Source organism: Leptonychotes weddellii, chromosome 2 (assembly GCF_054177405.1).
Source record: "Leptonychotes weddellii isolate Sample4059 chromosome 2, ASM5417740v2, whole genome shotgun sequence".
In the NCBI taxonomy this organism is placed as follows: domain Eukaryota; kingdom Metazoa; phylum Chordata; class Mammalia; order Carnivora; family Phocidae; genus Leptonychotes; species Leptonychotes weddellii.
The window spans coordinates 176,756,645-176,767,050 of NC_138370.1; the positions used below are offsets into that span (position 1 = coordinate 176,756,645).

Genomic DNA, 10,406 nt, shown 5'->3' on the forward strand with positions numbered 1-10,406 from the left:
CCGCGTCCGGCTCCCAGCTCAGTGGGGAGCCTGCTTCTCTCTCTGACCCTCTCCCCTCTCATGCTGTTTCTCTCTCTCAAATATATAAAATCTTAAAAAAAAAAAAATTCTATTATAAGCTCATCTTATTTTACCTTTTTATATTTCAACAAAAAAGCTATTGCATTCTATCTGTATCAACACACGTAGTTTAGTTAATTGAGATTTCTCACTTTAACTCAATCCCTAAACCAATACTCTAGTGTGGCTTGCTGAAACTGACTTGGGTGTGGTTTTGAAAACAATTTAGGGCGAGTGGCCTAAAGATAAGCCAACCAAACCATCTGTCTGACTAAACAAATTTAAGTGAACTTTAATGGTGCTCGCTTCGGCAGCACATATATTAAGTGAACTTTAATGTACTCTATCCTGTTTATATTTCCAAAATCCGTCTGATACCAGATTGGTACAGAAAGATCTAGCTTCGGGGATGCCTGGGTTGAGTGTCTGCCTTCGGCTCAGCTTATGATCCCAGGGACCTGGAATCAAATCCTGCCTTGGGCTCCCTGCTCAGCGGGGAGCCTGCTTCTCCCTCTGCCTGCCGCTCCCCCTGCTCGTGTGCTCTCGCTCGCTCGCTCCCTGCTCTCTCTTTGGAAGGGAGGGAGGGAGGGAGGGAAGGAAGGGAAAGAAGGAAAGGAAGGAAGGAAAAAGAAAGAAATCTGGCTTGGGTCTTCAACAAAATTCCATTAGCCTCCCAATGCTAACTGATTAATAAACATGCTCAATTCACATTAGAGTTTAGACCCCAGGGCCAGACCACCTGGGTTCTGATCCCAGTTCATCACTTACTAGCTACATATCCTTAGGCACATTTCTTTTTTTTTTAAGATTTTATTTATTGGAGAGATACAGAGAGCTAGAGAGCACAAGTGAGGGAGAAGGAGAAGCAGGCTCCCCACAGAGCAGGGAGCCCAATGTGGGGCTGGAGCCCAATATGGGGCTCGATCCCAGGACCCTGGGATCATGACGTGAGCTGAAGGCAGACGCTTAACGACTGAGCCACCCAGGCGCCCCTAGGCACATTTCTTCATCTCTCTATATATATACTTTAGTTTCTTCATCTATAAAATAAGAATGATAGCATTATCTGCTTCCTTGATTTAAGATTAAATGAATTAACTTTATCAAGTGTTTTGTATAGTACCTGGTACACAGTAAGCAATAAATTAAGGCAATATAATAAATGGTAGCTATTATCATCATAAGCAGCAGCACCTTTAAAGATAAACTGAATCTCTTAGAAAAGGACACTGGAAGAACATTGTATGATGGGCACTAATTAACTGTCCTCCTTAATATGTGCACAGGGACATACAGCACACCACTTACTAGAGGTCCCTCTTACAGATGGCATCACTGCTCTGTATTGTCCATTTTTTAAAGGATTTATTTGTTTGAGAGAGAGAGAGCACGTGCGAGTGGGGGCAGGGGAGGGACAGAGGGAGAGGCAGAGGGAGAGAATCCTAAGCAGACTGCCCCCTGAGCAGGGAGCGGACCTAGGGCTCAATCCCACAACCCTGAGATCACTACCTGAGAGGAAATCAAGAGTAGGATGCTCAACTGACTGAGCCCCCAGGTGCCTCTGTATTGTCCATGTTTAAACAAAGGCTAGACTGCAAGCTTACTAAGTCAGGAGCAATTACAATGCTTATCTTCTGACATTCCCAACACAATGCTCTAACACGGATCTTAAATAATGCTTATAAACTAACATAATAAGGGGGCGCCTGGGTGGCGCAGTCGGTTAAGTGTCGGGACTCTTGGTTTTGGCTCAGGTGGAGATCTCAGGGTTGTGAGATCCAGTTGCGCGCTCGACCTCAGCACGGAGTCTGCTTGAGATTCTGTCTCCCTCTCCCTCTGCCCCTCCGGCTTGTGCTTGTGCATACACTCTCTAAAAATAAATAAATCTTGGGGCGCCTGGGTGGCTCAGTTGGTTAAGCGACTGCCTTCGGCTCAGGTCATGATCCTGGAGTCCCGGGATCGAGTCCCGCATCGGGCTCCCTGCTCGGCAGGGAGTCTGCTTCTCCCTCTGACCCTCCTCCCTCTCATGCTCTCTGTCTCTCATTCTCTCTCTCGCAAATAAATAAATAAAATCTTAAAAAATAAATAAATAAATAAATAAATCTTTTAAAAGAAAATTAATATAACAGAAAAAAAGGGCAGTAAAACAAAACCTTAGAAGCATACATTTTTAGCACCAGAAATAACTTTAAAAGTCATCCAGTTATTGGGGCGCCTGGGTGGCTCAGTTGGTTAAGCGCCTGCCTTCCGCTCGTCATGATCTTAGGGGTCCTGGGGCTGAGCCCCTTGTTGGGCTCCTAGCTCAGTGGGGAGTCTGCTTCTCCCTCTCCCTCTGCCCTCTCCTCCCCCCTCTCTGGCTCATGTGCATGCTCTCTCAAGTGAATAAATCTTTTTTTTAAAAAGTCATCTAGTTCTTTTACAGATGATAAAACTGAGCAAAGTAATGACTTTACTACTGAAGTTTCACCTGCTGGCCAAGCTAGAGCTAGTTCCTTCCTATACCAAGAACACCAACACATCGCACTCACTCCACTGACCCTCAACTGTGCACATTAGAATCACCTCATACTGAATATACTTTTCCTAAGTTTTCAACCAGTACAAAACCACTATTTCATTACTAATAAATACCACTTGGAGATCGAGTAAGGCAAATATCTGAGAGGCCCTACCACTCAATAAGATTTTCCATAAAAACCAATGTTATTCGCATATAAGAAATACATGAAACCTCCGAGGGCTAAACAAAAAAAAAGGCCCAAAACCATGAGAATGAAACTAGTTAACTTCAAATGGGAACCACTCATAACAGGTAGCATTAGCAGAGGTCAAATACCAAAAATGAGCACTGCTGGAGGCAAAAAAGGAACCAATGAGCTGGAACTCTGAAGAGGGTAGAAATGGTCTCAAGTGGGCAGTGACCCTGGCTCACAGTAGAAATAAATAACAATCCTCTCAGGAAAAACATCCTCTCAACGTTGATCCCCAGGTTTTTCCCCAGTTTAAAATCAACCAAATAGGAGGTCTTAGTAAAAATTCCACAAACCCAGAAACAATCTGCATAAGTGACAGTCATCAGAAATAATAAACCATACACTTAGGCCCTCAAAGACTTCAGATACTAGAATTATAATACAGAACACAGAATAACTATGTATGAAATGTTTAAAAAATAATCACATATATGACAAGCCTCAGAGACTATCAAAAATGAACAGAGTTGAAAAAGAAACCAAATAGAACTTTCAGAAATAAAATGTTAAAAAAATTATTTACAGGGCACTTGGCTGGCTCAGTTGGTGAAGCATGTGACTCCTTGATCTCAGGGTTGTAGTTCAAGGCCCACCTTGAGTGTACAGATTACTTGAAAAATAAAATCTTGGGGTGCCTGGGTGGCTCAGTCCGTTAAACATATGCCTGTGGCTCGGGTCATGATCCTGGAGATCTGGCCTTGGGCTCCCTGCTCAGCAGGAAGTCTGCCTCTTCCTCTGGCCCTCCCCTGTTCATGCGTTTTCTCTCTCTCTCTGTCTCTCTCTCTCTCAAATAAATAACATTTTAAAAATAAATAAAATAGGGCGCCTGGGTGGCTCAGTTGGTTAAGCGACTGCCTTCAGCTCAGGTCATGATCCTGGAGTCCTGGGATCGAGTCCCGCATCGGGCTCCCTGCTCGGCAGGGAGTCTGCTTCTCCCTCTGACCCTCCTCCCTCTCATGCTCTCTGTCTCTCATTCTCTCTCTCGCAAATAAATAAAATCTTTAAAAAATAAAATTAAATAAATAAATAAAATAAAATCTTTTTAAAAAACTTAAAAAAATACTTTACAAATCAACTAATGAATTAATAGCAGCTTTGACACAGATGAAGAGGAATTAGTAAATTAAAAGCGAGATTTGAAAAAATTCCCCAGAGACCAGCACAGGGAGACAAGGAGATACAAACCATGCCAGAAGAGATAGAAGAAAAGTCCACTACACATCTACTGGAGTTACAGGCCAAGATAATAAAGAACAGTGAAGAGTCTGCCCCACTCTGCCCCAGAGCCTCCCTGCACCGCCTGCCATGGTCAACCCCACCATAGTTTTCGACATCTCAGCGGACGGCAAGCCCTTCAGCTGCATCTCCTTGGAGCTATTTGCAGACAAAGTTCCAAAGATGGTGGAGAACTTTCATGCTCTGAGCACTGGGGAGAAAGGATCTGGTTATAAAGGCTCCTGCTTTCACAGGATTATTCCAGGATTTATGTGCCAGGGTGGTGACTTCACATGCCAGTCCAACTATGGGGAGAAATTTGATGATGAGAATTTCATCCCAAAACACACAGGTCCTACCTTCTTGTCCATGGCAAATGCTGGACCCAACACAAATGGTTCCCAGTTTTTTGTCTGCACTGCCAAGACCAAGTGGTGGTCGGATGGCAAGCATGCAGTCTTTGGCAGGTGAGAGAGGGCAGGAATATTGTGGAAGCCATGGAGCACTTTGGGTCCAGGAATGGCAAGACCAGCAAGAAGACCACCATTGCTGACTGCGGACAAACCTTTTAAGTTTGACTTATGTTTTATCTTAACTACCAGACCATTCCTTCTGTAGCTCAGGAGAGCAACCCTTCACCCCCATCTCCTTGAAATATCCTATAATCTCTGTGCTCTTGCTGCAGTTCTATGGGTTCCATATTTTCCTTGCTCCCCTGCAAGTCTAGCTGGATTGTAAAGTTTTTGATTATGAAATAAAAACTAAAAAACAACAACAATCAAAGAATAGCGAAGAGGCAATATAATATCCAAGGAGAGAATGGCTAACAACTTTATGTAACCAAAAGACATGAATCCACAAATACCAAGCAAAATAAATAAAGAGAAATACACATCTTGTAGACACAATAATGAATCTATAGAATAGCAAAGGCAAGGAAAAAAAAATCATCTACAAAGGAATAATAATTAGACACTGGCAAACTTGTAACAGAAACAACAAAAGAGGAATAGAGTATCTTCAAAATGCTAAAAGGAAATAACTGGCAATCTGGATTTCTACACCAAGCAAAACTATCTTTTGAGAATGTGTGCAAAATAAAATCACTTCAGATAAACAAAAACAAAGGTACCACCTACATACCTGCAGAAAAGGAACTTCTAAAGAAGAAAAAAATGATCCCAGGAAGAAAAATCAGAAATGCCATAAGGACTGTGAGTAAAGAAACTGCTAAATGGGAAAAAAAATCTAAACATGTATTTTGTATATGGATGATGATGTCCAATTTATGAGTTTAAAAAAAGGCTGGACTAAAATACTGAACAACAGTAGCACATAACTTGATTGTTGCGCTTCACTGGAATTAAAGTGCTTTAATGTTCTTGTTTTGTCTGGTGGAAGAAGACAGTATTAATTTCAGACTTTGTCACACATATGCCAGGTAAAATTTCAAGTGCAACCACTAAAAGAGAACAAAACAGAGTATGTAATTTCCAAACCAAAAGAAGGGAGAACATAAAGGAAAAAAAAAACCTAAATTTAGTTGTTTAAAAAAGCAAGCATGAGGCGCCTGGGTGGCTCAGTCCATTAAGCATCTGCCTTCGGCTCAGGTCATGATCCCAGGGTCCTGGGATCGAGCCCCACATCGGGCTTCCTGCTCAGCGGAGAGCCTGCTTCTCCCTCTCCCTCTGCCTGCCTCTCTGCCTACTTGTACTCTCTGTCAAATAAATAAATAAAATCTTTTAAAAAAAATGAAAATAAATAAATAAATAAATAAAAAGGTAAGCATAGGGCCACCTGGGTGGCTCAGTCTGTTGAGCGTGTCTGATTCTTCATTTCAGCTCAGGTCATGATCTCAGGGTCATGGGATCGACTCAGCAGGGAGTCCGCTTTTCCCTCTCCCTCTGTTCCTCCCCCTACCGGCTCGCTCGCTCACTCACTCTCTCTCTCTCTCAAATAAATAAATAAAATCTTTAAAAAAATAAAAAGGCAAGGGCACCTGGGTGGCTCAGTCAGTTAAGCATCTGCCTTCAGCTCAGGTCATGATCTCGGGGTTCTGGGACTGAGCCCCACATCAGGCTCCCTGCTCTGTCGGGAGCCTGCTTCTCCCTCTCCCTCTACCTGCCGCTTCCCGTACTTGTGCTCACTTTCTGTCAAATCAATAAATAAAACCTGCGGTACCAGGGTGGCTTGGGTCATGAACTGCAGATCCTGGGATTGAGCCCTGTCTCTGGCTCCCAGATCAGCAGGGCGTCTGCTTCTCACTCTCCCTCTGCCTCTCCCCCGTTTGTGCTCTGTCTCTCTCTCTCAAATGAATAAATAAAATCTTTAAAAAAATAAAAATAAATAAAATCTTTTTAAATAAATAAAAAGACAAGCATAAAGGGGAAAAAGACAAATAGAAAACAAAATGTAGGGGCACCTGGGTGGCTCAGTCGGTTAAGCGTCTGCCTCTGGCTCGGGTCATGATCTCAGGGTCCTGGGATCAAGCCCTGCGTCGGGCTCCCTGCTCCGCGCAGAGTCTGCCTGTCTCCGTCTCCCTCTATCCCTCCCCACCACTCATTCTCTCTCTCTCTCAAATAAATAAAATCTTTAAAAAGAAAACAAAATGCAAAATGATAGAAAAGGTACACATTTATCAGAATCACGATAAATATAAAGCCAGTTAAAAGACAGAAATTACAACCAGTATGGTACACTGAATAATGGTCACCAGAGATACTAGTTCTAACCCCAAGAGCCTGTAAATGTTATTTTACATGGCAAAGACTTTGCAGATGTGACTAAAGATTCGGGGTGATGAGATTATCCTGGGCTACCTGGATTACCTAAATGCAATTGCCAATAAAAAGAAGGCAGAGGGAAATCTGACCACACATTCATAAGACAAGAGAGCGGTATGACCAGGGACACAGAGACTGCAGTGAGACGGCCACAGCCAAACAATGCTGGCAGCCCTTAAGGCAGAAGAGGCAAGGGGCAAATTCTCCTCCAGTAATCTCCAGAGCTGTCACCTTGATGTCAGCTCAGTGATACAGATTTTGGACTTCTGGCCTCCCTAACTATAAGGGAATACTTTCTGTTGTTTTAAGGCACCAAGTTTGAGGTAATTGATTACAGCACCGCCCCCAAAAAACAAATATATCAATAAAACATAAGAACAGAATATAAAATTTTGCAAGTAAATGGATGAAAATAGGTATACCAGGCAAATACCAACCAAAAGAAAGGTGGAGTTTCTATGTTAATATGAAACAAAAAAAGACCATGGAAAATAGAAGTATTTATTTGGGATGGAAAAAGCCACTACATAATGATAAAAAAAAAAAGTTCACTCCAACAGGAAGATTAAAAAATATATATGCCTTATAAAATGGTCTCAAGACATATGAAACAAAAATTGCTGGAACTCAGAAAAAAACTGATAAATTGACCATCATAATGGGGAACTAAAACATTGCTCAATTATTAATAGGCAAAGTGGTCAAAAATTTGTAAACAGTAAATAGAAAATAAGAACAATCAACAAGTTACATCTTCAGAAGTATATAGAACCTTGCACCTCCCTGTTTTCTAAAAAAAAAGAATATATACTCTTCTCCAGAATACAAAAAACATTTATAAATATTAACCTCATGTCTGGATGGAAATTTTAAAATCTCAACAAATTCCAGAGAATCAGTAGCATATAAACCATTTCTCTGGTCACAGTGCAGTTAAAACATATTAATAACAGAAATTTTAAAATGTATATGTATACTAAAAATATATGTGCATATATATACAAATACATCATATATATATTTAGTAATTTAAAAGCACTTTTTTTTTTTTTTTTTTTTTTAGAGAGAGAGAGAGGGAAGGAATCCCAAGCAGGCTCCATGCCCAGCGCAGAGCCCAACATGGGGCTTCATCCCACGACCCCAAGATCATGACTCGAGCTGAAACCAAGAGTCAGATACCAACACACAGAGTCACCCAGGCGCCTATAAAAGCACACTTTTAAACAGCTTACAGGCCGAAGAAGAAATCATAATGAAATTTTAAACACACTTACATAATGAAAAGATAATACGTTGAAAACCATTAACTTCACTAAAGAACTACTTTTAGAGAAATACATAGACTCAAACACTTTATGTAAAGAAAAGTGATCAACTTCTAAGAAGTTAGAAAAAGAGTAAATTTCACACCATTTAGCAATCCATAACCCTCACTAGGCTTTATATACATATATGTGTGTGTGTATATATATATATATGTATTTTTCCCCCCCTAACCCTTAAAACAACTCTGAGAGTCAGATTATAGCTACAGTTAAAATGTGATTACCTGAGTTTAAAAGCACAAACCATATGTCCTTTCAGGGGAAAAAAAAAGTGTGTACATCACATTTCAAATTGTAATTCATGTATCTACTCTAGCAAATGACATGCAGCCTTGATTTTTACTGAGAATAAAGATGATGTCATAGCTTTTTTCAAGGGGTGCCTGGGTGGCTCAGATGGTTAAGCGTCTGCCTTCTGCTCAGGTCATGATTCCAGGGTCCTGGGATCGAGCCCCACATCCGGCTCCTGGCTCAGCGGGGAGCCTGCTTCTCCTTCTCCCTCTGCCTCTCTCCCTGCTCATGCTCTCTCTCTCTATCTCTGTGTCTCAAATGAATAAATAAAATCTTAAAAAAAAAAAAAAAGATGATGTCATATGTTTTTTCACAGCACAGTGAAATCCAGGGTCAATGCCCTCAAAAGCAGAAATAACGTACAAATAATTTGTTTTATGAAAAAGGTACTGGCAGTCTCCCACAGCTCTAGTCATGAAAATCTGCATTGTTTTCATGAGGAGTCTACTTCATCCTAGTGCATTATGAAGAAACAAAAATGGAAATTATCCACCAGAAAAAATTAAAATATACTTTAAAACAGAAATGCTTGTTTGATTTTTTTAAGATATCAATGATAACAGTGTGGGTGGGGCGCCTAGGTGGTGCAGTGGGTTAAGTGGTTTCAGCTCAGGTCGATCTCACAACGAGCCCAGGTCTGTGCTGGGTGTGGAGTCTGGGTGGGATTCTCTCTCCCTCTCCCTCTCCCTCTTGTGCTCCTCTCTCTCAATAAAATAAATAAATCTTAAAAAAAAAAAAAAGTAACTGTGGGTGAGAGACAAGAAACATCTCAATGACTTGAACAGCCTTAACAGGCATCTACCTTGAGTCCCTCCCAAAGACCCTAGCAGGAGAGCCTGGACAGCCAGCCTCATGGGCTTACCCTGCGCTGTCTGGCCTGAAGAGCCCTGAGTCCTTGAAGTGGGACTTCTGTTCTTGTTATCTTTGATTCCTGAATGCTCAGTACAAATCCTCCTACGCTGAAGGCTTTTTTAAAAGTTCAAAGAATTAATAAGTCTCCAAAATGCTAGTATCACTTAGAAACTAGAGAAAAAGAAAATTCACAGTCTCATCGCTTGAGTAAAAGCTGGAAAAGAAATGCTTCCCTCCCCTGAAGAAAACCCCTGCTTTCCAAAACAATCCATCCGTCAGAAACCCTAGGCAGCAAACAAAGCACACTAAATGTTCCAGATACTCTAGGTCAGCGACATTCCTGGTGTTTATGCTGTCAAAGTACACTGTGCTTCCATCCCTGGAGACGCTGCTCAGAACAAACTGAGATAGCATTATCTGAATGGTGGGGCCATCTAGTTCCCCTAAAGAGGGGTGGATGCGTCACATCCCTTCCTCCTGAAGTAGACAATCCTAAAGGGAGCTCATTCCATGAGACTCAAGCCCCATTTCTAACCCTCCCTTGCCTGCCTGAAGCTCTATGCAACAACTTGATTAATGGTATCATCTGGGAATGAGGCTGGCCTGTTAATAAAACATTCTTAAATCTTGGAAAGCACTGTTAACCACAAAGTTCTTGCTAAGCTGCAAACATGTACAGCTGTACAGTACACAAATATCTCTGCACAGAGCTTTGACTTATTTTAAAAAAAGTGGGAGTAGGTAGTACACAGGGCTCTCTATTGCCCTTATGTGCCTTTCCCTGTTAGCGTCCACTTCTCACCAGTCTATGCACTGGAAAAAGAGGAAAGGAAGGGAAAATGCACACTGACAGCACACCTGTGTGCCATAAGTAGGCAAATGTCTCACTGTGGCCCCACAAGACTTTGGGTTAAACAAGACTGTTACAGTTACTACGCCTACTTCTACAGATGAAAAAAGGAGTTCAAGATGTTGGCAAGAATGCGGAGAAAGGGGAACCCTCCTACACTGTTGGTGGAAATGCAAGCTGGTGCAGCCACTCTGGAAAACAGTATGGAGGTTCCTCAAAAAGTTGAAAATAGAGCTACCCTACGACCCAGCAATTGCACTACTGGGTATTTACCCCA

At 41.7% G+C, this 10,406-nt stretch overlaps 1 protein-coding gene and 1 pseudogene across 11 annotated transcripts in view; one reads left to right on the forward strand and one right to left on the reverse strand.

The window, feature by feature from the left end:
• Window positions 1-10,406, reverse strand: part of ADD1 (adducin 1) — an 83,046-nt gene that overhangs the window by 64,843 nt on the left and 7,797 nt on the right. The window lies entirely within an intron of this gene.
• LOC102751241 (peptidyl-prolyl cis-trans isomerase A pseudogene) lies at window positions 4,119-4,665 on the forward strand (annotated as a pseudogene).